Raw genomic sequence first — 27,375 nt, 5'->3', positions numbered from 1 at the left:
TAAAAAGAAAGAAGGAAAAAGAAGCAAAAAAAAAAACAATTCACCACCTTAGGTTGAAAAGTTGGGGGCGCTGGGAAACTTTTCTAATGGATATTAAGACACGCCAGCACGCTTGCAGCGTTGTCGCGAGTGATGGCGAGGACGATGCGCCGGAAAAAGCCAAGCGCCCTCACGAGCCTCACCAGTTACCTCTGCAAGGTGATTTTCCAGTAAAGACAGGAATCTCGCAGTAAGTGGTCCGACCCCACCAACGTCTCGAACGCCACAGGATTGAAAATGTAGTTGGCCGACAGATCGCGGTATTTCAGGATTTTGTTCCGCTCGGCCGCAGAAGTTGTGGATCTCGCCCTGACCGAAAGCTTAGAACTCTATTCATGCTTTTTGTAATGGTATTAGCAGCGCGTAGTTGAAGCAAATCACTTTCAACCAGGAATAAAAGTTTCCTATCAAATCTAAAATATTTCTTACAAAAGGATATGATTATTTATAAAAGAATAAGATTGTATAACACTCTTTCTCTTACGTTTTAGTAGCCGTCTTTCAAGTGAACTGGTATTTAAGCGTGGCTTGAAACTGCATCCGAATTTGTCGGGTGCTTTGACTATTAACGCCAGGAAGAGGATGTATGAAACGTATATGATCTAAATTAGCTTCAAGATATTTCGCAGCTTAAGCTTCCAGGGAAGCTCGTCACTTGACCTAGTCGCCAATGTCTATAGTAAAATGCTAGATTTGTTCAGGCCTAATCTCATAGCCTCTAACGTTGAATCAATAATAAAAATAAAAATTTTTAAATTCTGTAACTTAATACAGTACAGCTAGAGTAATTTTACAACTTTGTTACTGATATGGCAAACTATTTTAGCAAGCTGCGAATGCAGAACCTATACTTTGTCATTTGAAAAGTATGAGGCAGAAATACTTCTATCAATTCTTGAATAAAATCTCTTCCATTAGCTGTGATGCATCTAACAGTACCAACTACGAGGACCCCAAAAAATGATTTATACTCTTAACATTCAACAAGTAATCGAATTACAGACCACAATAACCGAACAATAAACTTTAATTCTTCTATTCTGTGAAGTAGTCAAGGATAGATAACTCCTACTTGACTCCTCTGAAGCAGGTAACATTAAATGTTTCGGTAGTTTTAGGGGTTTTATTGATAAAAATTGATTCCTGATATCATGTACGAAGATAACACAGCATATCGGCATGTCACTACTCTTGGTAAGTTTCTTAATCTTCTGTCTTCGTATAAAGTTAACTTATCAATGATTATATCATTTTAGAGGTTTCTATATCTATTGTTAAATTTTAAACCAGATGTTGCTGCTTAAATATTTAGTATTACTGTAAAGTTATCAACTCGGTTTATCCAATTAGTATACTAAGACAGATGGGAATTAGTCTGTTTATTTTTGACCAACAAAGACTGTTTTTCGATACCTTGTGCCTCCTTTATTACTATATTTTGTTTCAAGTTGCAAAGCAAGATCGTATATCACTGGTTTAAAACATATCTAATTTCATCTCTCTCAAAACCTTTTGTTATTGTTAGAGGAATATCTATCGGATACTCACAAACTCTGAACCATTCCACTCTCTTCCTTTAGCTGTTTGTATTAACCTCCTGATGTTCTTGAATACCTATCTAGTTGTCATAATGATTAGGGTCACCCGTAATGTTATTTCTTTGTTTCAAATGCTCTATGGTCATTGTTGCGGCAAAATTATTTCGAGTGGAGAGTTTCAGTTCTCATTTGAATCATGAGTTGGTTAAATAAGTACTTGTAATGGACTGTAGTGATACTTGGTTTTGTGACTGATGAAGAAAATATTGTCATTTCAGTGTCACTAAGTCTCTTAACTTTCTCCGTCGATTTCCATACGCTGACCACAACAAAAGTGTTATGACGTCGAATTTTCACACCAAATTCACTTCAATTAACATCTATCTAATCAAACCGTAAACAGATATTTCCATGCACCTTTACCTTAAGCAGATTTGAGAAGCCGTTGCGATTTTATTTGTCTGTTTGTAAAAGGAAATAAGTTGGTGCAAGTGATGACGTTTCATCTAATTTAAAAGGATGAGAGCTTAGACAATAATGTTACTTTCAATTAGTCGATCTTAGCTTTTAGGTACCACCTCTTCTGCACTCAAAGTTTATTTATGAAAAACTTGGTGTAATTTTATGCGAGGCTATTAATACTAATTATTATATCACTGGTTGAAGTTAGGAAAGTAATTTCATGTGAATAAATAAAAGCTGGAACTTTTATTTATATTTCAAAATATTACGTTCATCGTTTAGGATTATAAACAGTTAATAAACTTCCGTCTGTGAATTGAGCACACGGAAATACTAGTGTTGTGAAATAAATCACAAAAATCAATTTACGCTTTATATTCAAACCCAGCGCGCGCGCGTATATATATATATATATATATATATATATATATATATATATATATATATATATATATATATATACACACACACACACACATACATATCAAGGGTTGAACAGGCAGAACACAAAGAGAAAAAGTTACTCGAAATCAGAGCTAACAGGAAACTAGACGAAAACTTCACGGACTGGAAATATAGACAAAGACACGATACACGGATTAATCGCAGCTGAGTTTTCCTTGTCAGTCAACGAGCCAAAATGTCATAGTGGTTTCGCCCCACATATATATATACCGGAGTAAGCACATAAAATGTGCAACAAGGTGGAAAAAAGAGTACTCAAATACCAGAGGTAGAGTAATATGCTTTATTTAAAAGCAGCAGAAATATAACAAAAGACAGTTACTCGGAGTTTCACGTTCCCGTTCATCGGACAGAACGGGAACGTGAAACTCCGAGTAACAGTCTTGTTATATTTCTGCTGCTTTTAAATAAAGCATATATAGGTGGACCTGGGCGAGAGTCCCACCCCTCAAAAAAAAACGAGCTTTCGGAATTTTTTTTTTTTTCATCGGATGCCTAGGTTTTCGATGACGGAAATTCCGAATATACAAAAAATCACGTTTTCGAAATTTTAAGTCCCCCTCCCCATTTTTTAAATTTAAGACTTTTTCGAAATTTTTATTCAATCTACAAGAATCCTCTGAAGTAGAGTAATATGCTTTATCAATAAAGTGTGTGTGTATATATATATATATATATATATATATATATATATAATCATCAACACTCGAGAAGAACTCAGCCACTTTGCCTCCATGAGGCCCAATGTTCAAAAGATGTTCTTTACATGCCACCAGCACAGGTCTACTTGGCTTGATGGGTCCTCTCAAGCACAGCACATCACCAAAGGTCTTGGTCACCAGTCATTGCCTCTGTGAGGCTCAAAGTTCGAAGATCGTGCTTCACCACCTCGTCCTATGTCTTCCTGGGTCTACCTCTGCCACAGGTTCCCTCTTCAATTAGAGATCGGCACTTCTTTACACAGTTGTCCTCGTCCATATGCATCACATAACCATACCAGTGCAGTTGTCTCTCTTGCACACCACATCTGATGCTTCTTAGGCCTAACTTTTCTCTCCAGATGCTTACACTCTGTTGAACATGCACACTGACATTGCACATCCAGCAAAGCATACTGGCTTCATTTCTTTCAAGCCTACGCATGTCCTTAGCTGTCATTGCCAATGTTTCAATGCCATGCAGCATGGCTGTTCACACACAGGCATCAAACAATTTGCCTTTCACTCTGAGAGAGAGGCCCTTTGTTACCAGCAAGGGTAGGAGCTCTCTGAACTTTGCCCAGCCTCATCTTATTCTCACAGCTACGCTCTCGGAGTATCCCCCTCCACTACTAACTTGGTCACCTACATAACAGAAGCTATCTACTACTTGTCCCCCAGCCCCGGCAGTTGATGGAGTCTATTTTCTGCACATTTTCAGTGGTTATTGTACCTGTGCATCTTCCACACACACAAAAGTTAGTTTCCCTGTTAACCTTCCTCTGATGTTGTTGCATCTTTTATGTGTCCAAAGCCTACACTGAGTGCATCTTATGGAGTTTCTACCTATACCTTTTCTACAGATTAAGTAGGGCCATCTACCTGAAGGGATTTATGATTTGTCTGCCTCCCTACTTACTAAGACTTTGGTTTTTGCTAGGTTAACTCTAAGGCCCTTTGATTCTAGACTTTGCTTCCATACCTGAAACTTCTTCTCTAGTTCAGGTAATGATTCAGCTATAAGAGCATATAATCAGCATAGAGGAGCTCCCAGGGGCAGCCTATCTTGAATTCCTCTGTTTTTGTCTGGAGGACTAGACTATGATGAACAAGAGGGGCTGAGCACCGATCCTTGGTGAACCCCTACTGGTACCCTACATTATGTTACCTTGAAGTAACTGTGGGTTGGCAACATGAAAGACATTCTGCCATAGAAAATTTACATTGACCAAATCCCAACCAACCCATGCAAACATGAAAAAGTAGATGTTAAACAAATCATGATGCACACATACATACACTAAATTTGTCACTACTCTCATTACTAAATTTCACCTTGCAGGACCACTGTCCTCCCATAAGCTATATGTTTACTTCTAGCTCCCTCAGTGACCATCAGCTCACCAGGTGATGCTCTCTGTTAATTGACTTTCTCTTGTTTGACAAATGGTAATGCTAGGTACAGCAGCTTACTTTTAGTTGTCTCACTAGACAAATGGCATTAGAAGTTTTCTTGTACAAAATGAACTGCACCTCATATTTATTAACATTTACAAGAAAAAGGTCGGCAATGACTTTGAAGCTTCAGCTTGCAAACTCTCTGATGAAGGAGGTAAAAAAGGCTGAAACTTTGAAATCACTATTAACCTTTTTATCTATGTAGTGACTTTAAACAACTTTCCACTTTGTAACAAGTTCATTGTTGAATAGAGTGCATAAATGGGTTTTCAAGTATGTTTTGTCTGCAGTATCATAGGTTTTTTTTCTTCATTATATTTGATATAGCAATAAATACTGGTTATCAAAATGGGAGGATTCTGTGAACTTTTCATGTCAATGATCCAGTTCTCATTACAAACAAATTTCCAATTCTGGGAGATTAGCTAAAAACGCTAAGATGGCAAAAACCAAAGTATCAATTTGTAACAACAAACACAAAATTTTTGGGCCATCAGGGATGTTGTTTTGCTCTAGTGAAAGCACATGTCTTAGTGGTTAGGGTATTCGGTTCACAGTTGTGAGTTCAATTCCTGGCAGTGCATTGTGTCCTTGAGCAAGACACTTTATTGCTCCAGTCCACTCAGCTGGCAAAAATGAGTTGTACCTGTAATTCAAAGCCTTGTCACATTCTGTGTCATGCTGAATCTCCTTGGGAACTATGTTAAAGGTATGCATGTCTGTGGAGTGCTCAGCCATTTGTGTGTTAATTTCATGAGCAGACTGTTCTGTCGACTGAATCAATTGGAACACTCATTGTCATAACTGACTGAGTGCCAGTTGTAGTCTTGCTTTTTATGTAATGGAAATGAGTAATTATGTCCTTAGTATTGTGTACTAAATACAAAAACAAGAAAAAAATGAGCACTCAAAAAACTTTGGAAGTTAGGTATATATAAATAGATATCAGTAGTATTAGTAGCAGTTATGAAATTGTCCTTGAACTACTTAAAACAGAATGCACTAATTAATGCTGAAGTGAGAGCATTATATATATAGTGTGAGAAATGGTGTAAGCAAGAACTACCCATATTGGTCAAAGAGTGTTTATCTCCCTTTAGCAAGAGCAGTGTAAGAAACATGGTTAAGTAACGTGATAGTGCATGCTAGTGCACAATCATTGAATGGAAATATCCTGCAGATGTTGGAGAGAAAGGTTTTGAGCATGATTTGTTGTATGACTCTTGTTGACTTGCATGAAAGGTGAAGTACAACTTAACCAAGAAGGTGTCTGATCAGTTAAGGCATAAGGAATATAACAATACTGGATGTAAATATTTGATGAATGTTGGTTTGAAGAATAGCATACACTGACAGTAGAAGTGAGTTAAGCACCTGTAGCAAAGTAAGACTGAGCAAGGCATGGAAAGAACTGGGCCTCAAAAACAAGAAGACAAAGGATTGTTATAATTAATATGCTGTACTGCCACCCATCCAAATAATACACCAGTGATGAATGTGAAAACTATCTTCTTGTAAAAGAGATACCTGTTCAAGTGAAAAGATATATTCATTCAAAACAATAATGTACCATTTATGAAAGCTTAGTAAATTACCAAAAATAACAAAAGTTGGAAAATATATTTCAGAAGAATAGATGTGCCACTTGGAAGATTTAAGATTAACAATGCAGGCTTCCTGAACAATCATCAATTATATAGTGGTGACCATGCTTGATAAGACATGCAGGTTAGGCAATGACAATTTAGGATTCCAGTAAAGGAATTGCACCATCAGCACCATAGTCTGGTGTCTTAAAATTGTTGTTTCTGTCACATTTCAGGTAGCATCTTCAACTCCCTGTCCTTCTGCAGGGTGTCCTGAAGTAGTTGGCTGTGAGATGACTGGGGTAGCCTCTGAAGAATTGCTACTTATTTCCTCATGTAGGAATGAATAATCCATGTCTTCTTGATCCGTTTGTGGCCAAAATTTTCCACTACAAAATTTGCAGCAACACAAGCAGAAGTAACAATCCATTATCAATCCACAGAAACAAAACAAAGCCTTTGCACCAAAGATAGGATGTGACCTACCAATTTTGTGTCATATGTCAACTCTCTTAGCAGAGGAAGCTCTGATTTTCATAGCTGTTATATAAGAATAAATTTTTAAAAACTCACATTTTTTTTAATTGTTACTAACTAATGTGATAACATGAGTAGAGTTAGCATTTTAATGTGTACATATTTATATATATATATATATATAAGTAAAACATTAGAGCCCAATAATATTTAGTTTTAAAGTTTTTTTTTTTTGTTTTTTTTTGGTAAGGTTTAAAGGAGCTTCAATTGCTCATTTTAGGGTCACTGGAACTGAGAGAGAAAGTTATCCTCTCATCAGAATCTTGGCTCAAATACTTGCAAAATAGAAGACTAAAGGTATCCTATGACCATTGTGTTAGATGAATTTAAGAGATAGGTTTTGAAGATTAAAAAAATTGGCAAGAAGTAAATAAGAATATATAGCTTGATAAGTTGTATTGGTTTCAACAAAGGCTGATGCAGAAGTAGATAATTTCAATTAAGTAAAGTTATTCTTTCATAGCATTTTTACATTTTAAGGCTACTTTTTCTTAACACTGACTACTTGAGATATAATGCTTCCAGGCTAGAAATAATGTCTAACTAAGGCAATAACAAGCTTTGAACTCATAAAATCTTTACTCCATAACTCACTTTAACTGTTTGCACAATGCCTGATAACACATTTCTCTATACAGTATGATATGTACTGAAGTGTCAGTACAGGGTCAGATAGAATTTGTTATGTCCAGAGGCCATTCTTGTTGCCAATCCACACTGGTTTCCAGGCAATGTAATATTTTCCTGTGGCTGGACTTATTTTCATGACAGGTTGGAAATGAAGAACACTGCTTTTATGACACTGATGCTCACAACTATCTCACAATACCATATTTGCAAAAATAGGTTTGGACATTCTAAATACCTTCACATACATTCAAATCGAGATAAAAAGTTATAACAGGTATGTTTCAAGTGTGGCAGTGTGGATATTTATATTTTGTAGTTTATGAAACTTATGGCTAATATATATATCATCATCATCATCATCGTTTAACGTCCGCTTTCCATGCTAGCATGGGTTGGACGATTTGACTGAGGACTGGTGAAACCGGATGGCAACACCAGGCTCCAATCTAATTTGGCAGAGTTTCTACAGCTGGATGCCCTTCCTAACGCCAACCACTCAGAGAGTGTAGAGAGTGCTTTTACGTGTCACCCGCACGAAAACGGCCACGCTCGAAATGGTGTCTTTTATGTGCCACCCGCACAAGAGCCAGTCCAGGGGCACTGGCAACGATCTCGCCCGAAAACCCTACAAGGCCAGTCAGGCGGTACTGGCAATGGTCACGCTCAGGATGGTACATCTTATGTGCCACCCGCACAAGAGCCAGTCCAGGGGCCCTGGCAACGATCTTACTTGTGAGAGTCCCTTTGTCGCCAGCAGAGGTAAGAGCTCTCTAAACTTGGCCCAGGCTATTCTTATTCTAGCAGTTACACTTTCAGCGCACCCACCCCCACTACTAACTTGGTCACCCAGATAGCGGAAGCTATCAACTACCTCTAGTTTTTCTCCCTGGAATGAGATAGAAGTTGTTTCTTGTTTGTTTACAGTGTTGTACCTGAACATCTGTCGTCATACAAAAACTAACTTTGTAGTTAATCTGCCTTTGATATTGCTGCACCTCTTATGTGTCCATAGCTTGCACTGGTTACATCTTATAGAGTTACTACCTACTCCTTTGCTGCATACTGAGCAGGGCCATCTACCTGAAGGGGTTTGTGTTTTATCTACCTTCCTACTTATTAGGATTTTGGTTTTTGCTAACATATATATATATATACATATATATACAATCAAAATAAGCAACAAAGATATCCAGAGGTAATGCAGTACGATCATTTCATGCAACTCCATTTAATTTAACTGCAATCATTACATCAGTTTAAATGCAGAACAATCCTTGGCTGCACAAAGACATAGAATTTAATTAAATTAAAACAGGAGTCATTAGTATACTAATGTGTCCATCTGTTTTAATTTAATTAGATTCTATGTCTTTGTGCAACTGAGGATTGCTCTGCATTTAAATTGATGTAATGATTGCAGTTAAATTAAATAGAGTTGCATGAAACGATCATACTGCATTACCTCTGGATATCCTTGTTGCTTATTTTGATTTTAATCACCTTACTTTGAAATTGTATGGATAACACCATACTTAATTCTGGTGCCTCAACTTAAGTACCATATTCATCTGAATCTAAATTTTTGCTAAACTCATCTACCATACCCAAAGTATATATATATATATATATATATATATATATATATAATACGTTAGGAAGGGCATCCAGCTGTAGAAACTCTGCCAAATCAGACTGGAGCCTGGTGTTGCCATCCGGTTTCACCAGTCCTCAGTCAAATCGTCCAACCCATGCTAGCATGGAAAGCGGACGTTAAACGATGATGATGATGATGATGATGAATACGTGTATATACAGAGATAGATGAAAGACTGCTTTCAGTTTCTAATGGTTAAATCTAAATTTATGCGTAAGGCTTGGATCACTTGAGAGCCTATGTAGTAGAAATTACTTGTCCAAGGAGTCATGCAGTGGGATTGAACCCAAAATCATGTGGTTGGAAAATAAAGTTCTTAACTACACACTCCTGTGTGAATTATACTGATAATGCCTAAAAAACCAGAAGTGTTTGGATTTGTCTCCCTTGCTTGCTTAGCCAGAAAGTAATGTTAGTATTTTTACCTTAATCACTGTAATTAACCTTATTATGGCTATTTCTGATGTTGAAAACATTCGGTGGGGGAATCAAGCTTTTTTTATTTATTTCTGTTCTCTTGTTTCCTTTATCTTCAATATTCATCTGTTAATGCCCTAATATATGTTTGAAACTTTGATGTTTTTTTTCAGGCCGAACAGGATGGCTTCGAGATTTAGGAGGTGTTACAATTAAGATTGTAAATAACTACACTGAGTACCCTAAAGTAAGTTAAACTAAGAATTCTCTTATTTAGGTTTCATTTGAACTTATGAAAATTGTAGAATTTATGAGAGAGAAATTTCGTTATACCTGTGGATTTGACAATAAATTTTCTTTTACTGGTTTCAGCCAATGGCCTGTAATCATGCTGTAAGCCCTGCCTTCAAGGGCTTTACTTGATTATATTAACCCCAGTATTTCATCTGGTATTTAGTTTATCAATCCAGGGGAGAACAAAAGGCAAAATCTTTGGGCCTAAAGAGACTAAATGTAGACTAGGTATTTTTTGTTCTACATACCATCCCACACTGACACACAATCTCTACCATTCCATGGTGATACACACACATATTCAGTACAGTTTCCATTTACAAAATATCACAATGCATTGCTTTACTGAGAGTAGAGGACACTTGCTCTAAGTGCTGCACAGTGGAATTGAACCTGGAACAGTATGTTTGTCAAGAGAAATAGTCAGCTACATGACTATACCTGCACCTATTTTCATAATTTCTTAATAGTATACAAAAAAAATTAGGGAAGCTTTTGAAAGTTTGTAACCCTTTTTATATTAATCCACCTGCCCACCCACTCAAAACTCTGATGTAAACTTCCTGTTTTAAAGTGATGCAATTTAAAACCTTCCAATAGAATTTCTTGTCTGTTTACATACTGAACACCTGCTTAATAATGACAGTTAATTCATTAAATTCTTCATTATTTTCAAAATTAATTGAAACAAAGGTTGTGTAGTTCAACAGAAATATAGTAATAAAAGGATTGCACTGAATATTTTGCCTGTTCTAATGTAAGAAGTAAGCATAATAAACAGAATAAAAAAATGAGTTTAACAAATAATCCTCCTGGCAAGTAATATAATTTATGTTTAGCTAAATCATAATAGATAAATCTGAGAGAGTGGGAAATGTATAAGTTTTGGAAGTAATGTTTATGCCAAACAGTTGATAAAACAATGAATTGATCTAGGGCGATAGTTTATCAAGTTGTCTATTTTTTTAATGATATTGTTATCTCCCATGTCATTATATATATAGGGTAGCCCAAAAGTAGGCTTAGTTATTCAACTATCTCTTTTGCATTCATATACTAACAGTTTAGATCTTAATTATAAAAAAATATGAAACCATTATTCTATGCTAATTTAGTCAATTGTAAGATAGAAATTTAAATGTAATAAAATGTTTTAAAAGAAATCTAAAGTGCGTACATGATAACTGTAAACCTACTTTTGAACCACCTTGTATATGCTTGTCATTAATATCACATTTCTGGCTCTGTATTTATTTGTAGATCAATGTTCCAAATATAAAAATGGATCGGAACAAGATTATGGAAAAATTTAATGTAAGTTTGTTTGTTAATTTATTTATACTTTTTTAAAGATGATTTTAATATAAGTTTCATAAGCTTAATTCCAATACCTCACAATTTTATTCCTTTTGAGTTTGCTTACATCTGAATTAATATCTGTGGACTTCTTTATCTTGGCTTGGATGAAACTAGAGAAAAATGTAAAAATTTACTACAGTAAAGTACATTTTGAAATGTACTTTACTGTAGTAGCATCAACTTAGGATAGTACTATCGATTTAAAGTAATCACCTAAAAAATGGCCAAGTATATGCTATTTCATAATTTCTTTTTCATTCATGAGAACTTGATATGAATATTGTAAAAAACTGAATTATTCATCTTTCATTTCTTATCTGCATTATTGTGGGAATATGAGCAATACTGGGATGCAAACTCTACTCTTTATACTGTAATTCTTATCTCCTTTTATAGCATTAAGCAGATGAAATATTCCCTTTGATAGAATACCAGTCTGTTAGAGATAACATGCCTAGATAACTTGGTACCTATTCTTGTCAGATTAACTCAGGCATATAGAAGTAAATTTACTGCTCAAGCACCTAGAAAATAACCCAGCTAATTTTGGAGCAAATTGTTTGAGGGCAGTGGATCGCCCATCAAGTGTGTTGGAGGCATCGAGTTTGGATATTTGGTTTGTCTATCATGGCTATGGGTAGTTGTGGGTACTAATCGGTCTAACTCTTCAGAATGCAAATGATTCAAGTTTTTCACTATCAGCTTCTGTGTAGAATGAGTGAAAGTCAGAAGTAGTTATGTTCATTGAATTCACCAAGAGCAATGACCTCAGGGATACTCTTTTACTTGTTTCAGTCATTTGACTGTGGCCATGCTGGAGCACCGCCTTTAGTCGAGCAAATCGACCCCAGGACTTATTCTTTGTAACCCTAGTACTTATTCTATCGGTCTCTTTTTGCCAAACCGCTAAGTTACGGAGACGTAAACACACAAGTATTGGTTGTCAAGCGATGTTGGGGAGACAAACACAGACACACAAACACACACACACACACACATATATATATATATATATATATATATATATATGTATATATATATATATATACATATATACGACAAGCTTCTTTTAGTTCCTGTCTACCAAATCCACTCACAAGGCTTTGGTCGGCCCGAGGCTATAGTAGAAGACACTTGCCCAAGTTGCCACGCAGTGGGACTGAACCCGGAACCATGTGGTTAGTAAGCAAGCTACTTACCACACAGCCACTCCTGATAGATGAGATATGATTGATGTCTTCACTATAGAATGAGAAATTGTCAAATATCTGATGGAATTCAAAGGAGTTTTAGGAGCAAGTGAATTTAGAAGAATGGGTAAGGCTTTGAGCTAGAATATTTGGAAATCATTTGTGGATAAATTGTAGGTGAGTGTTAGGAATTGTAGGCTTTGTGTTCATGTAGACATATACCATTCAAAGGAGTGTATAATGATGTCTTAGTTAACGTTATGACATTGAGCTGTAAAAATACTTGCACTAAAATTTCATTTGTAATCATTGATATAACTCCGTGTTATGAAGCCATTAGCTATAAAATACTAAAGATAAATTTATCAATAGTTATTTAATTCTTACGTATATTGAATTTTGCTTCATTTCTCTCTCTCTCTCTCTCTCTTTTTTTTTTTTTTTTTTTTACCAGTATGATTTTAATTTGGAAGAACGAGTACTTCGGGAATTCCGTGAGGGCATGCGAAATTAAATGCTTGCCTCAGATTCTATCCAATGAAGTTAATGTTATTGTCACATCTGAAAAACAGGCAAGAAGAAAAAGACTCATCTCACCAAATTTTTTAAGATAATTTTTTTTTTATCAAAGTTTGATTCTGATTTAGGGTTATTTTAAAATCAATCATATTCTGTGATCAGCTTTACATTTTTTTTTTTTTTATAAGGAAAAGAAAGAATAATTTGAATCATTTTATTTACAATAATTGAAACTTGCAATAGTTGTAATTTATTTCACTTCAATTGATGTTTCTATAACTGGTACCATCTTAAAACAATTTAACTCCTAAATTAATGCACTTTCAAATTATTTTAATAATTTTCTTTCAATCAATACTCTAAGAGTTATTTTGTTCAATACTTTAAAATAAACTTCTTTTGATATTCTTCTACGACACTAACAAATTACAGCCATGGATGAGTTACAGATTATTAAGTTTTGAAAAGGATAGTGAAATATTATTTTGTATTGAAAATAGATTTACTTTAGAACCTTTGGAATTTTGGTTGTATCCTTATAGCTTTTGTTTTGTCTTCTTTTCAATACTTTGTAATATTTTTTCAAATCTGATTCAATATGTTTATTACATAGCAGTTTCATAATCTATAGTTTATAGTTGTTGTTTACTATATGTTTCTTCAAATCTTTAATAACCACATAATTCTGTAATTTAGGATCTATTTCAAAACGGGGGCACCAGTATTTTCTTAACGAAACACTAACAAAACACTTTGAAACTTGGGACACTGGTAGAATGTGTCATATAAAACATCTTTTACTCTTAGTCTTCTTAATAAAAAAACGTACATCGCAAGTTATTCCATGTTAAAGTTGTCGTATTTCTGTAATTTCAACCAATCACTGACGTCTATTCAGCTGAATAGAGTTACTGCTGGACGGTCATAAAAATGTTATTCCCTGTGACATATTTCATCCGGTTTAATCATAATTTATACGCATATATTGTTTATATAATAAATTACGCTGTGCGTATCTATGTGTGTAACAATTTTAGAGTTCGGATTCTAGAGTTAGGGTTAGGGTTAACAGTCTAGTTAGGGTTAGGGGATTAATACGATATACACCGTTACAGCGCTAACTGTTTTCAACTGAATAGACGTCAGTGATTAGTAGAAATTATCGAAATAAGACAATTTTTTACATGAAATAAATTTGAATACAAAAATTTTTTTCTGTTCTATAACACAAAATAGATAAGTATACGAAATTTGAAAGTCTTTCGGTACCAAAAACACTACATAAAACGTAAATGAAAACTGGTGCCCCCGTTTTGAAATAGATCCGTAATTTATTTATTACCCTTTGCAGCTTTTGATAAAATTTAGATTTAAAAATGACTCACTCTGGTTTCATGGTTGGTCCTTTTGTTTCTTACAAACATCCAAAGTACCCATCAAAAATGATGGGGTTTATTTTTGTCTCCTTTTTAGTAATTCTTAATCTTTCAACTTCAAGCCTTGCTCCATTTTCTTGTGTTTCATTTTGTCTACATACCAACTGCCTGGATCACATACTGACTGACTGCTGGCTATTTCTGTGTCTCTCTCCCAGCTACCTAATCAATCTGTCTTTATCATATCTTCATTCTTTCTTAGCACAACCAATTCCTCATTTCTTTAGTATGACAGAAAGAGTGAAAGTAACATAAAAAAAAAGAATGGTAGTGCGGTGAGTATGTGACTTGTTTTCTATTGAGAGATTTTGCTATGTTTAAAAAAATATTTTATAATAGGAGTGGAGTGATATTAGGCCCTTTAAAGTCTTCATACTTCCAGAAATCTTTTATTCTGCTATGTTTCTTATCTTACAGAGAATACTTTCTTTTTTTTTGTTTTGCTAACAAAATTTGAAACACCATGTTCGTATCAGGTAATCTTTTTGAAATATATTATTGCTCAGTATCATATTTCTTTCCACTTTTATGTAAGGTTGGCTTAGTTTTATATATTATTGTATCAGTATGATTTGACATACGCTGCTGTCTTTTGCTGTTTTATTTAACATTTCTTCTTAGGCCTTCTTTAATTTGAATGTTCAGCTAAGGTATTTCACAAAAAGCATTCATTTCTCTCATTTCTGCTGTTAACCAACAAGTTGAAGTCCATCTACAACGTTTCAAACAGATCTTTTATTGTAAGTCGTGATGCTCATGCTTTACTTAAGGTATTGAGGACATTACTGAAGCATTTTCAAACTATAATTGAAATTGTCTTAGATTTAATTTCACCAAAATTTATTGTTTAGAAGATAATGCTCTATATTAATAATAATAATAATAATTGTATTAATAACAATGATTTTATATTGACTGGTAACAAAATTTTTATATTAACATTCTTGTGATTGTAATAAGTTATGTCAACACTGCCTGGATTCAAACTGAAAACCTGTCTTCAGTTTGACACCTCAGCTTTATATGGAAAGTTATGTTCATCATTTTCAATGTCATAACGATTAAAAAGAAAATAGCTTCTTGAAGGAATGTTTGTGACAGTTTAAACTATAGACAATAGTGCTGGGAAATGCTGTGGCTGCAGTAGATATCTACCTAGTGGAGATATTCTTTTTGAGATGAGTTTTGCATAGAACGGATTATTGTACACCAGTCACTAATTTCAGTTTTGAAATAAAAAGAATTAATGAAATTGTTAAGTCTATACTTTACAACATTGTAATGTTTCTATATGATATTTTTGTATGAAAAGATTTGGTTATAATAAACTTATTTTAATTCAATTCCTTTTCTTTCTGTTTAAATATTTTTTATGCATATTGTGTTTGATTGATTCAAGTTTCAGCAGTATAAATAATATACTGATACATTATTGTCATGTATAATAAAGCAAGGAAATTTACTGGTTATAAACTGAATAACTAACTATAAACTAGACAATCCTTTTAGAGCTGAAGCATAAATCTATTCAACTTATTAGGAGAGATGCATGTAAGATTAAAGTGCTACATTAGCATCCACATAATCATAAGTTCAGACATCACTACAACCAGTGTTTTAGTGGAGTAAATATATTTAATGCCTGGCTTTGATGGTATGTTTACTTTTATAGGAAGACGGAAAGAATCATTCTTAGAAAGATGAATTCAGCAACATATTAATAGATTGTCTGAGGTATTGCTCCTTAAAGATCAGTAAGATTAATGCAGTTAATGTTCATGTGGAACATCTGTATGTTTACTTGTAAAGAAAATGTATAATAGTGAGATGTATGAATCATTCCAAAGCCAGTTTGGAAACCTGCCAGTAGCAATACTAGGTAAACTCCTCTACCATTTTTTGCACTTTTCAATCACTATGGATTACTTGGGAGACAAGTAGGTCAAGGTGGTTCATGATCTCTGTCTTTTTCATGCTGATTGTTAGACCAAAATCCAATGGAATTCTGGTTTAAGCACCCCATATAATCCCTCAAGGGCAATTTAGTTTTTAGCACATTTCACAACCACCTGACACCTTCCTCGTTTCTTTATCAATCTGACATATGTTGATGTTTTTCAATATTTTTCTCCCCAAAAACACATTTAATGGAATGATGATGCATCGAGGGTGGTCCATGGCTGGATTTAAGCAAAAAATTCAGACTATTTTAAACTGATTTTTTTAAATAATTAAAAAAAGAGTAGAACTTTTTAGGATTTATTTGAGGGGTAGGGTTTAAGAAAACAAAAAAAATTTTTTTATTCATAATCACATGAATTCTTGTGTAGAATAGAAATTCACAAAAATTTTCTGAAAATTCCAAAAAATAAAATAAGTATGAGGAGTCATATGGGGTGCTTAAACCAGAATTCCACTAAAAGTTCTTTGTGACAGCTGATTCTTTGAATATCTTTAAGAGTATGAACAACAAGAGCACAATCATCTTCAAAGAGCAACTCATGTGGTTCCAAGATCTTAAGTTTTGCATGAAGTTGTTGAATGATGAAAATGTTGGCTGTATATTGCAGCCAATTGGTGTTTCTCTGAAAGCTGAATCAAGCATTGATGAGAAGTAGATGTTGAATAATAGACAATTAGACACTTTCCATCTTCATTGCCTTTGCAAAATCTGTAAGATCAAGTGGCAGGACATAATGTCCAACATGGAAATCCTATCTTGATGCAAAATCAGTGTTATCCATACACTACTCATGAGACGTCAACTTCACTGCTGTTTTCACATGTCTTAGATACAAGACAATTACATTTCCAAAGCTTTCTTTTATGGTTAACTTGCTCATGGTAAGTGTTCTGTTAGAATACCATTACACTGATATACTCACTGAAGCAAAATCTGGAGATGTGTTATATTAGCAAAGCTGTGACTCCTTTCACAGCTTTAGTTGCTGATGATGGATATTTGCATTAAGAGCACTGAATCCTTTGAGCAGAATCATATTTTTGAAACTCATGATGAAAGGATGAAGAAGAACCAAATTGACTACATTGTCTTATAATTATGATTTCTCATTGTTTTTTTTTATGTTAATTTTTTTCTTGACCTCTGTTTACACTTGTACAATAGCTTCTACAGTCTTTACAGTCATAAGGAAAATATAGGAGACGGAATACCACCAGTAAGTGTTAGTTCTGAGGAGGAATGCTTTTATGACAAGAAAATCATTTTTTTTATTTTCAGTGTCAGGAAACATCTAACTCTGTTGGATGATACACTTATGATAAAAGGAAGGTTAAACCAGATGATGTATCTTCTTTTGTTATTTTGTGAGATATATTTCACATATTCTAATTTTCTTTTAAACTTTCTTTTATCCCAATGGTTCATAGAAAAATACATCAGAATTATACAAGACATACATTTATTACAAAAGAGAACAGAGATCATGTTACACTGCAGACATCATCATCATCGTTTAATGTCCACTTTCCATGCTGGCATGGGCTGGACGGTTTAACTGAGGACTGGTGAGCCAGAGGCTGCACCAAGTTCAATCTGCTCTGGCAAAGTTTCTACAGCTGGATGCCCTTCCTAATGCCAACCACTCCAAGAGCGTAGTGGGTGCTTTTTACGTGCCACTGGCACAAGGCCCAGTGAGGCAGTTCTGGCAACGAACACGCTCACGCTCAAAAGGTGTTTTTACGTGTTATCTGCATGGGAGCCAGTCCAGCGGCACTGGCAACAATCATGCTCAAATGTTGTTTTTCTCATGCCACCAGCACATGTGCCGGTAAGGCAACGCTAGCAATGATCATGCTCGAATGGTGCTTTTCACATGTCACCAGCACAGGAGCCAATCCGTGGCCCTAGTAACGATCACGCTCGGATGTGCTCTTAACGTTCCACTGACACAAGTGCCAATCAAGCAGTACTGTCATCAGCCACTTCAGTGATTTTGGTTTGTTTACACTTGCCTCAATAGGTCTTCATAAGCAAAGTTCATTGTCTAATGAATGAGGGGTACTCATAAGTGGCCCAGTTACACCCCACGTTTGGATGTGACTTTAACATTCCACTGGCACGAGTGCCAATCAAGCGGTACTGTCGTTGGCCTCGTCAGCAATTTTGATTTTGATTTCACTTGCCTCAATAGATCTTCACAAGCAAGGTTTATTGTCCAATGAATGAGGAGTATTCATAAATGGGCTGGTTACACCCACTGGCATAGGACATGGACTATGGTCTCACTTGGCTTGTCGGATCTTATCGAGCACAGCGTATCTCCAAAGGTCCAGGTCACTAGTCATTGCCTCGGTAAGGCCCAATGTTTGAAGGTCGTACTTCATCATCTCATCCCAGGTTTTCCTGGGTCTACCTCTTCCACAGGTTCCCTCTACTGCTAGGGTGTGACACTTTTTCACACAGCTGTCCTCATTCATTCGCAACACATGACCATACCAGCACAGTCATCTCTCTTGCACACTACATCTGATGCTTCTTAAATCCAACTTTTCTCTCAGGGCGCTTACACTCTGTCGTATATGCACACTGACATTACACATCCAGCGGAGCATACTGGCTTCATTCCTTTCAAGCTTATGCATGTCCTTGGCAGTCATGGCCTGTGTTTCACTGCCATGTAGCATGGCTGTTTGTACACATGCGTCATACAGTCTACCTTTTACTCTGAATGAGAGGCCCTTTGTCACCATCAAAGGTAAGAGCTCTCTGAACTTTGCCCAGGCTATTCTTATTCTAGCAACTACACTTTCAGAGCACCCTCCCCCGCTACTGACTTGGTTACCTAGGTAACAGAAGCTATCAACTACTTCTAGTTTTTCTCCCTGGAATGTGACAGAAGCTGTTCTCTGCACATTTTCTGTGTTTATAGCACCTGAGCATTTGCCACATACAAAAACTATCTTCCCAGTAAAATAAATTCATCTTCAGAAATGATGTATGGGAAATAGAAACACAAGGAAACCAAAGCCAATTGAATAGTACAACCACCAATACGCCACAAAAACCATACAAGTATGCACAGATCCAGGAATCAAACCAGAAACAGCTAATTCAAATCTTCCACACAAAATTACTCACATTCCTATCAGCCAAAACCACTAGCTCATAAAACAAAAGCATTGAAATGATTTAATTAAGAGAACACATTTAGTTACATTATATGGCCATGCTTTAAGACCGTTACGCCCTGGAAGACAAGTCAGGTGTTTTATCATGCTACTTGTCAATTCTGGGAAAATTATCGATACTCAAGCAAACTGTTCTGAGACTTACTGAACTCCGTATATTAAAAGACTACGTCTCACGCACACACATTGAAAATACACTCATATACATGAATACACACACAATGAAAGACGGTGAAAATTCAACATTATAAAAAGCCCCCCAAAACTGTTGTGGCAGAAGTCAACATCTCTGAGATTGAAACAAGACATTTACGGCCGTAAATAGACTACACCCAGCAGCACAGAAAGGAAAACCTATGTAGGTTAGGCGTGACGAAGAAGTCGAACCATTTCTCCTGCCAAACAATACTGATGTAAGATGGTCGAACCTTACATTATAACAAACACTAACCAAAACCTGTAATATATGCCCTTTAATATATTAATTTTTTTTTTAAGGTTCTAAAATGTTATTTACCTCATTTATAAATTAATTCAATTCTTCGATCTTCCTGGGCAAATATATCTATCACATTTTCATAGAAATCTTCTCTTTTCATCAATTGTTGTAATAAATCTTTTTCAATTTACATTAGTGCTAACCCAGACAGTCTTCTTTCTCCTGTCGCATTTCTTTGGTATATTTTGATTCTACTTAATGCAGAAAAGGATCGCTCTACAGAAGCAGTGGTAGACGGAATTGTCAAAATCAACTTGCACAGATTGAAGAGTTCTGGCATAGCTTCAACAAGGTCACTGCTGTAAATGTAACTCATTAAATGACTTAACTTCGCTTTTTAAAATCTTTCATTGAATACGTCACATTGAGCTCACTTTGTAATCGAATTACATCAAAAAATCTGCCATAAGTGATTTTTAAAGTTCCATGAATTTAAACTCTTCTAAGGATGAATATCGTGCTTTTATTTGGTCAACTACTGTACTGATAATTTTGTTACAATGCATTCTAATAATGTCGTTGAGGCTCAATAGATATATTTTTGGATCTCTGAATTCCGATTCCTGCATCAACTCCATATTTTCCCCCTAATATATCATAAAAGATTGAAAAATTATCAAGTTTGTTTTTGAGTACAGTTCTAGTTTTATCTATTTGCTCTTTACAATACACTATGTCATGACTTTTACTCTGGATATTAAATAAGACGTCAGTAAAAGAAAAAATGTCACTGAATACTTCTAACAAAAATAAGAAATCACTGGTTTGACAGACCAGTGAAGATAGAAGCTGTATCTAGATGACTTTCCATTTTTTGGTTATATTTACTGATTAAATATACGAATTCTTTGGTCACCCACCGTTTATAATTAATTGTTTTCCATCGAAGTCTCTTTTCGAAAAACTATTTCTCAAAATATCGTTTATAACACACATTTCACTCATTTGGAAAAAAGTAACACACGTGTAAGCGTATATTGTAGGTAAATTTCAAAAAAAAAAAAAAACGGAAAAATGACGTTAGTTTAAAAGACACATTTTTTTGTTTTCAGAACACTCCAAAAATATAATAGTGCAAACAGATGTTTTGGATAAAAGATTCAAACTTACCGCCAGGCTGTTCCAAGAATTATGGCTAATTATAGCAGTTCTTGAGAACTGCTCTAGTTCCGGTCAGAACCAGCTAACTGTTATTATCAGAAAGCATTACTTCCTATGATAAATTTGTGGAATCACTGACAGAGAGAGGAAGGGGTACAAAATATATATGCTATGGTCTTAGCATATCTTTTGACAGGTCACTAAGAGAGAGAGAGAGGGGGGGAAGGAAGGAAGGACAAACTAACATAGATAGGGAGTTAGGAATGTTTATATGCTGGATTCTCATTGCATACCCTTCTCAAAGCTTTTACTAGTCACTGAGAGAGGGGAAGGGGAGATCGGTCCTAGCATATCTTTTGACAGGTCACTAAGAGAGAGAGAGGAGAAGGAAGGAAGGACAAACTAACATAGATAGGGAGTTAGGGAGTGTCTATATGCTGGATTCTCAAAGCTTTTACTAGTCACTGAGAGAGGGGAAGGGGAGACAGAATATTTCGAAAACTGGATGGATTATTTTTTGCAAGAAAGTAATTATTTTATCTAATTTTCCGATTATATAACAGGACATGCGGCACATAGCTTGCATGGCTGAGACTGCACGCCACTGGTACATACCAATCTATCATTGATCAGCTTCCTAAAAGATACATGTCAGAAACTATTCAACAGAAATAATAGAAAAGTTAGCAACAACTGCACAAAAAAAAACATGAAATACACCATACAATCACTAATCAACAATATACTAAGCAACATGCAGCATATAACTGCAAACTCATGCAACTTCACTATAACCAGAACAAGCCCATTACATAAAAACTACTTACAACCAAAGAGACTATAAAGCAGCAGTATTACAAGGTGGATAAACCAAACTACATCAATGCAATAAGTAGAATCCGCAAGGACAGGAACGTGCAATACCCACACGGTTTGAACTAAACATAAAATAAATGCAACATCCCACTCTAAGCTCATCTGAAAGTTAAAAGAAAATAATATGTATAAAATGGGAAATAATAGAATGCACACAATTATTAATAGTTCTGGATTCTGCTCTCTATGCATTACTGGAAAATATCACATAATAACTAGAAAACAAACCTTGAGTGCAACATATATACAAATGAATACATTAATAGACTTATAGATCGAAACAATACTTGCTTTCCAATGAATTAAAGAAAAATCTTAAATTAGTTTAAAAGACACATCAGTACATAATAATGCTCACCTCATAAAGACCTCTTCTTATTGCCAAAATTCCAAGCACATTACCAAAAGGCCACCCAAGCACAAAGAAATATGAGGTGAGCATTATACAAGATAAAAGAGACAAATTCTGATAACAACACATGCTCACACATACGCAAACTCACTTGTTATGTTAAACATATGCTTCCAATGAAATAAACAAAAATCTTTAATTACCTTAATAATCTCAACTTGCCAAAGACGAAAAAATTTATTTAAATAAGCTTGCCATTTTGTAGGGAAAAGTTATCTTAACAGTTTCCCCTGCTACATGATCTATTCATCACTGAAACACATGTAAGGATGTAACAAATAAATTCATGACTATATCACCAATGTAGTTCTTTTTACTTCCTCATATATTCTCTGTGTTATCTTATATTTTTCACTTGTTTCAGTCATTAGACTACGGCCATGCTGGAGCACTAACTTGAGGAATTTTAGTTGACCTAATTGACTCCAGTACTCATTTTCGTTTTAGGCCTGTTTTGCTGAACTAAGTTACAGGGACGCAGACACACCGACACCGGTCTTTAAGCGGTGGTGGGAGACAAACACAGGTACAGAGACATACGCGCGCGCGCGCACACACACACGCACACGCACACGCACACACACGCACACACACACACACTCACACACACACACACACACACATGTATACATGACGGGCCTCTTTCAGTTTCTGTCTACCAAATCCGCTTACAAGGCTTTGGTCGGGTCGTGGCTTTAGTAGAAGGCACTTGCCCAAAGTACCTCTTAATGGGACTGGACTCGGAACCGATGTAGTTGCGAAACAAACTTCTTACCACACAGCTACGCCTGTCGTTGATATCGGGCGGGGAAAGTAATTATATTTCTTTGCACAGATACATCTTTTCAAACAATAAACATTCAGATATAACTATTGGTTATATACTCTGTTCTGTATGTTGTACTGCTCTCTCTCTCTCTCTCTCTCTCTCACACACACACACCTACACACCCATGCACACACATATATGCCTACGCACATACTCTGTCGTAGATACGCTTAGAAATTAATTTCACACTTAAATGACGTAATCTATTGTGTAGAGCTGACCTATTTAACTTGTTAGTAAATAGATAAATGTGAAATCATATTAAAAGCAGCCATCTTTAACTGCGGCCTATCCAATTGAGAGGAATCAGTGCATATCAATAGTAGTGTCTGATAGAATACCTACTGTTGTCGACCTATTTAATTTGCTAGTAAATAAATAAATGAGAAATAATATAATACACGTCCTATCTAATTGAGAGAAAACAGTGCATATAAAAGGTAATATATGAAGGAATATCTACTGTTGTCAAGTGACCGATGAGAAAGACAAATGATTGAAAAGGGAGTGACATTCTATTGGAAAGTAAATATGTCTAGAGTACTGCTGACCTTTTACGTGCGTAAAATATAAAGAGTTATTCGTTTGTGAATTCCAGTCTTTGAAAAGGAATGATGAGTGAGTGAGAGAGAGAGAGAGAGTGTGTGTGTGTGTGTGTGTGCGTGTGCGTGTGCGTGTCTGTGTGTGTGTGTGTGCGTGTGCGTGTGCGTGTATGTTTGTGTGTGTCCTATATATTTACAAAATGTATTTCTGATATGTTGAGACCATTAACTATTTACAACTTATTCACTTAACGCGGTAAACATCACCTGTCTTACGTAATAGAAATAACTTAAGATGTTAATACAGAATATTATCAGAAGCCGAGTGGTTGCCAGAAATGTGTTAGTGTTATTTCAAATCTTCTCATGAAGACTTGCTAAAAAGAAAAAATGAGTAAGATATAAAAACCACATGTAACAACAAAAACAAAAGTTACAGAAAATATAAGGAGAATTTTATCATCATCATCATCATCATCATCATCACCATCATCATCATTTAACGTCCGTTTTCCATGTTGACATGGGTTGGGCAGCTTGACAGGAACTGCCAAGACCAGGGATCGCACGGGGTTCCATAGTCTGTTTTGACTTGATTTCAACAACAGGACACCCTCCCTGACACCATCTACTTTACAGAGTGTACTTGGTGTTTTTACTTGGCACCATCATATTTGGCACAACTTTTTGGTTTACAAGTTTGCTTTGCATCTTGAGCTTCAATGTCTGATTCAGCTACATTGTATATTGGGCGTCTTCTGTTATAGCCTTAGTCAACTCAGAGCGAGAAGATAGAAAACTATCAAAGCTCATCATTTGCAAACTAACAGTTAATTTGATGGCTGACTTACTTCATCACCCTGTTTAACACCACCACCAAACCACCTGACTCCTGGCTGCATTTAAAAGAATACCCTTTGTTACAAAAATTTAGATCAGGTCTTCTAAGGATAACTTATGAGCTGTGATTTTTTTTTCCCTCTTTTCCTTTACTTGTCTTGAAAGCCCTGCAAAAACATTATGGATTCTAGCTTTCATTCTCTCAGCCATGGAATAAAGAAATCTAAAAAATTCTCCATGTCAAGATACTGATCAAAATTTGCAATGATTCTCAGTGCTTGATATATAAAGTGACAAGATTTCTCATGCTATTTGTCATTGTTGTTTACATGCATGCTATAGTCAACATTTCTTTATCAAATTCTTATATGGTTACATAATCAACAACCACACAAATGCATTTAAGTTTCATTCATTGCACCATACCATAATTTACTGTATTTTTTTGACATATTCGTGGATGAGTGATTTTCTATAGAAAAAATGTTTCGAGGGGGGGGGACACATTTACCTGCTGGTCAACATGTATCAAGTCAGGCATAAAATCAACAATAACAGAGTAGTATTTGATATCATGGTTGATAATTTACAACTTAGATTGGTTTCAGCCATTATCAGCCCTGAGGTCGTTTCAGTCAGGTTTTGGGACCCCATAGACTACTAGGGCTAAGAGCTGTTGGCTGAGATGTATCCGGGTGTTAGTGGTTTATCTGGTATTTCTTGGAGAAATTTGTCCCAGTACCATTTGAATGTTGTGGGATCTTTTATTACTTTTTTTTCTTTCAGGATAACATTGAATAAAGCAGGACCATTTGAAGTAAAAATTTTGTGTCACAATGTTCTTATGTGATGTGAACTCAACTTTAGTAGGGAACATATAATATAGGGGCCTAGCCTTGGATGACTTGTAAACTCAATACTGACATTATTGTTAATTCGATTTACATTTTCTTGTACATGTTTTCCTTGATTTCTAGAAATTCTGCTTATATGGTTTTTAAAAGGTAAGTAGTATTTACTTTTTTTAGTCAAGATGTTTATGTAACCCCTGTAAAATATTTAATGCTCCATTAAATTTCTATTATTTGGTAATCTCCTTTTCATTTCATGTCTGCTAAATGCCAAACCACTTGCACTTAAATACTTTCCAACAGATACAATTTATTTCAGTACTTCAAAATAGTACTGTGTTTCTTCTTTCAGTGTCTATAGTCTTTTTGATGTACTCTTCTGAGACTAGGTCGGGGTGAAGGAAGGAAGATACCATGATTCAAGATCTTTTTGAATGTTTGCAACAGAATGGAATTTACTAAAGTGTTAAGCCGTAAGGGGATAGAGTAACCTTTAGCATTCACATTGTTCTGTCAAAAGTCTGGTACTTCATTGCTTATGGCAACAAGGGTTTCTGTTGATCCTATCAATGGAACAGCCAGCTCATGAAATTAACATGCAAGTGGCAGAGACACATGTACCTTTAATGTAGTTCTCAGAGAGATTCAGCATGACACAGGGTGTGACAAAACTGGCCCTTTGAAATACAGGTACTACTCATTTTTGCCAGCTGAGTGAATTGGAGCAACGTGAAATAAAGTGCCTTGCTTAAGGAAAAATGCGTCACCGGGATTGAACTCATGACCTCACGATCATAAGCCAGATACCCTAACCATCAAAAAGACCTCACGATCATAAGCCAGATACCCTAACCATCAAAAGTAATGCCTATTTATTCACATTGTTTTGAATGAATCATGCATTGCTTTGTAGCTTTGAGATTTTGATTAGGTAACTTTTATCTTTTATCTTTTACTTGTTTCAGTCATTTGACTGTGGCCATGCTGGAACACCGCTTTAGTTGAGCAAATCGATCCCAGGACTTATTCTTTGTAAGCCTAGTACTTATTCTATCGGTCTTTTTTGCTGAACTGCTAATTTATGGGGACGTAAACACACCAGCATCGGTTATCAAGTGATGTTGCAAGGGGGACACACACACACACACACACACACACACACACACATATATATATATATATACATACGACGGGCTTCTTTCAGTTTCCATCTACCAAATCCACTCACAAGGCTTTGGTTGGCCTGAGGCTATAGTAGAAGACACTTGCCCAAAGTGCCACACAGTGGGACTGAACCCAGAACTATGTGGTTGGTAAGCAAGCTACTTACCACACAGCCGTTCATTTTTAGAATGATATTGTAGGATTGGTGTGACAGGCCAGATCTGACCAGCTTGAACATAAAACAGGGAGAATATTTTGGCTGGATATGACCAGTTTAAATGCTAAAGGATTAAGTCTACGACTGAAAAACAGGTACACTGTAACTAACATTGAATTTTGTGTTGAGGTTAAAGTGGAATGTTGTTACATTGGAACTGAATGCAGAACAATGGTATTGTGAATTGAATTTAACCATGTAGCCATACAATCTGAATTCTTTAATATGTTATTGAGAAAGGGCAAAAATAAGCCTTAATTATAGCAAAGCCAAGCTGTAGCACTGTAATGTCTGGAGTTACTTCCCTGTAGTTCTAAAATCATGAGTTATTGTTTTATTTAAACAAGCATATCTTAAAATATTCAGTATAAGTTAGTCCTGTGACGGATGTTTGATCAATATATCACATATAAAGTTTCCTATCTTATCTAGTTACCTACGTCATTACAAGATGACATAACAGCACACTGCTGCATATTTATGGAGATCTTTTGTGTTAACCTTAAATTATGTGAACGTAATCTTTTATCTTAATTGTTTACGTGATTAGGCTGCGGCCATGCTGGGGCACCTTGAAGAATATTTAGGCAAATGAATTGACCTTAGTGCTT

At 35.5% G+C, this 27,375-nt stretch overlaps 1 protein-coding gene and 1 long non-coding RNA gene across 3 annotated transcripts in view; one reads left to right on the top strand and one right to left on the bottom strand.

The window, feature by feature from the left end:
* Window positions 1–21,670, bottom strand: part of LOC106884436 (protein PRRC1-A) — a 57,943-nt gene extending 36,273 nt beyond the window's left edge. Inside the window, exon 1 of one of the 2 annotated variants that reach the window (XM_089364212.1) lies at window positions 21,043–21,670. The gene's annotated coding sequence lies outside the window, so the exon portion shown is untranslated. Of the gene's footprint in view, window positions 1–523; window positions 763–21,042 lie in introns of those variants that run through there. The other variant, XM_089364210.1, reaches the window with a different exon arrangement.
* On the top strand, window positions 681–15,625 carry LOC106884445 (uncharacterized). The gene is made up of 4 exons (XR_016244593.1): window positions 681–1,233; window positions 9,658–9,731; window positions 11,039–11,092; window positions 12,782–15,625. It is a non-coding gene; the product is annotated as an uncharacterized LOC106884445 (long non-coding RNA).
* Window positions 21,671–27,375: the final 5,705 nt, after the last annotated feature.

The sequence above is a fragment of the Octopus bimaculoides genome, chromosome 16 (genome assembly GCF_046866305.1).
Source record: "Octopus bimaculoides isolate indiv1 chromosome 16, ASM4686630v1, whole genome shotgun sequence".
NCBI lineage: Eukaryota > Metazoa > Mollusca > Cephalopoda > Octopoda > Octopodidae > Octopus > Octopus bimaculoides.
The sequence above is the reverse complement of the archived record's forward strand: the minus strand, read 5'-3'. Positions and strand labels throughout refer to the sequence as shown.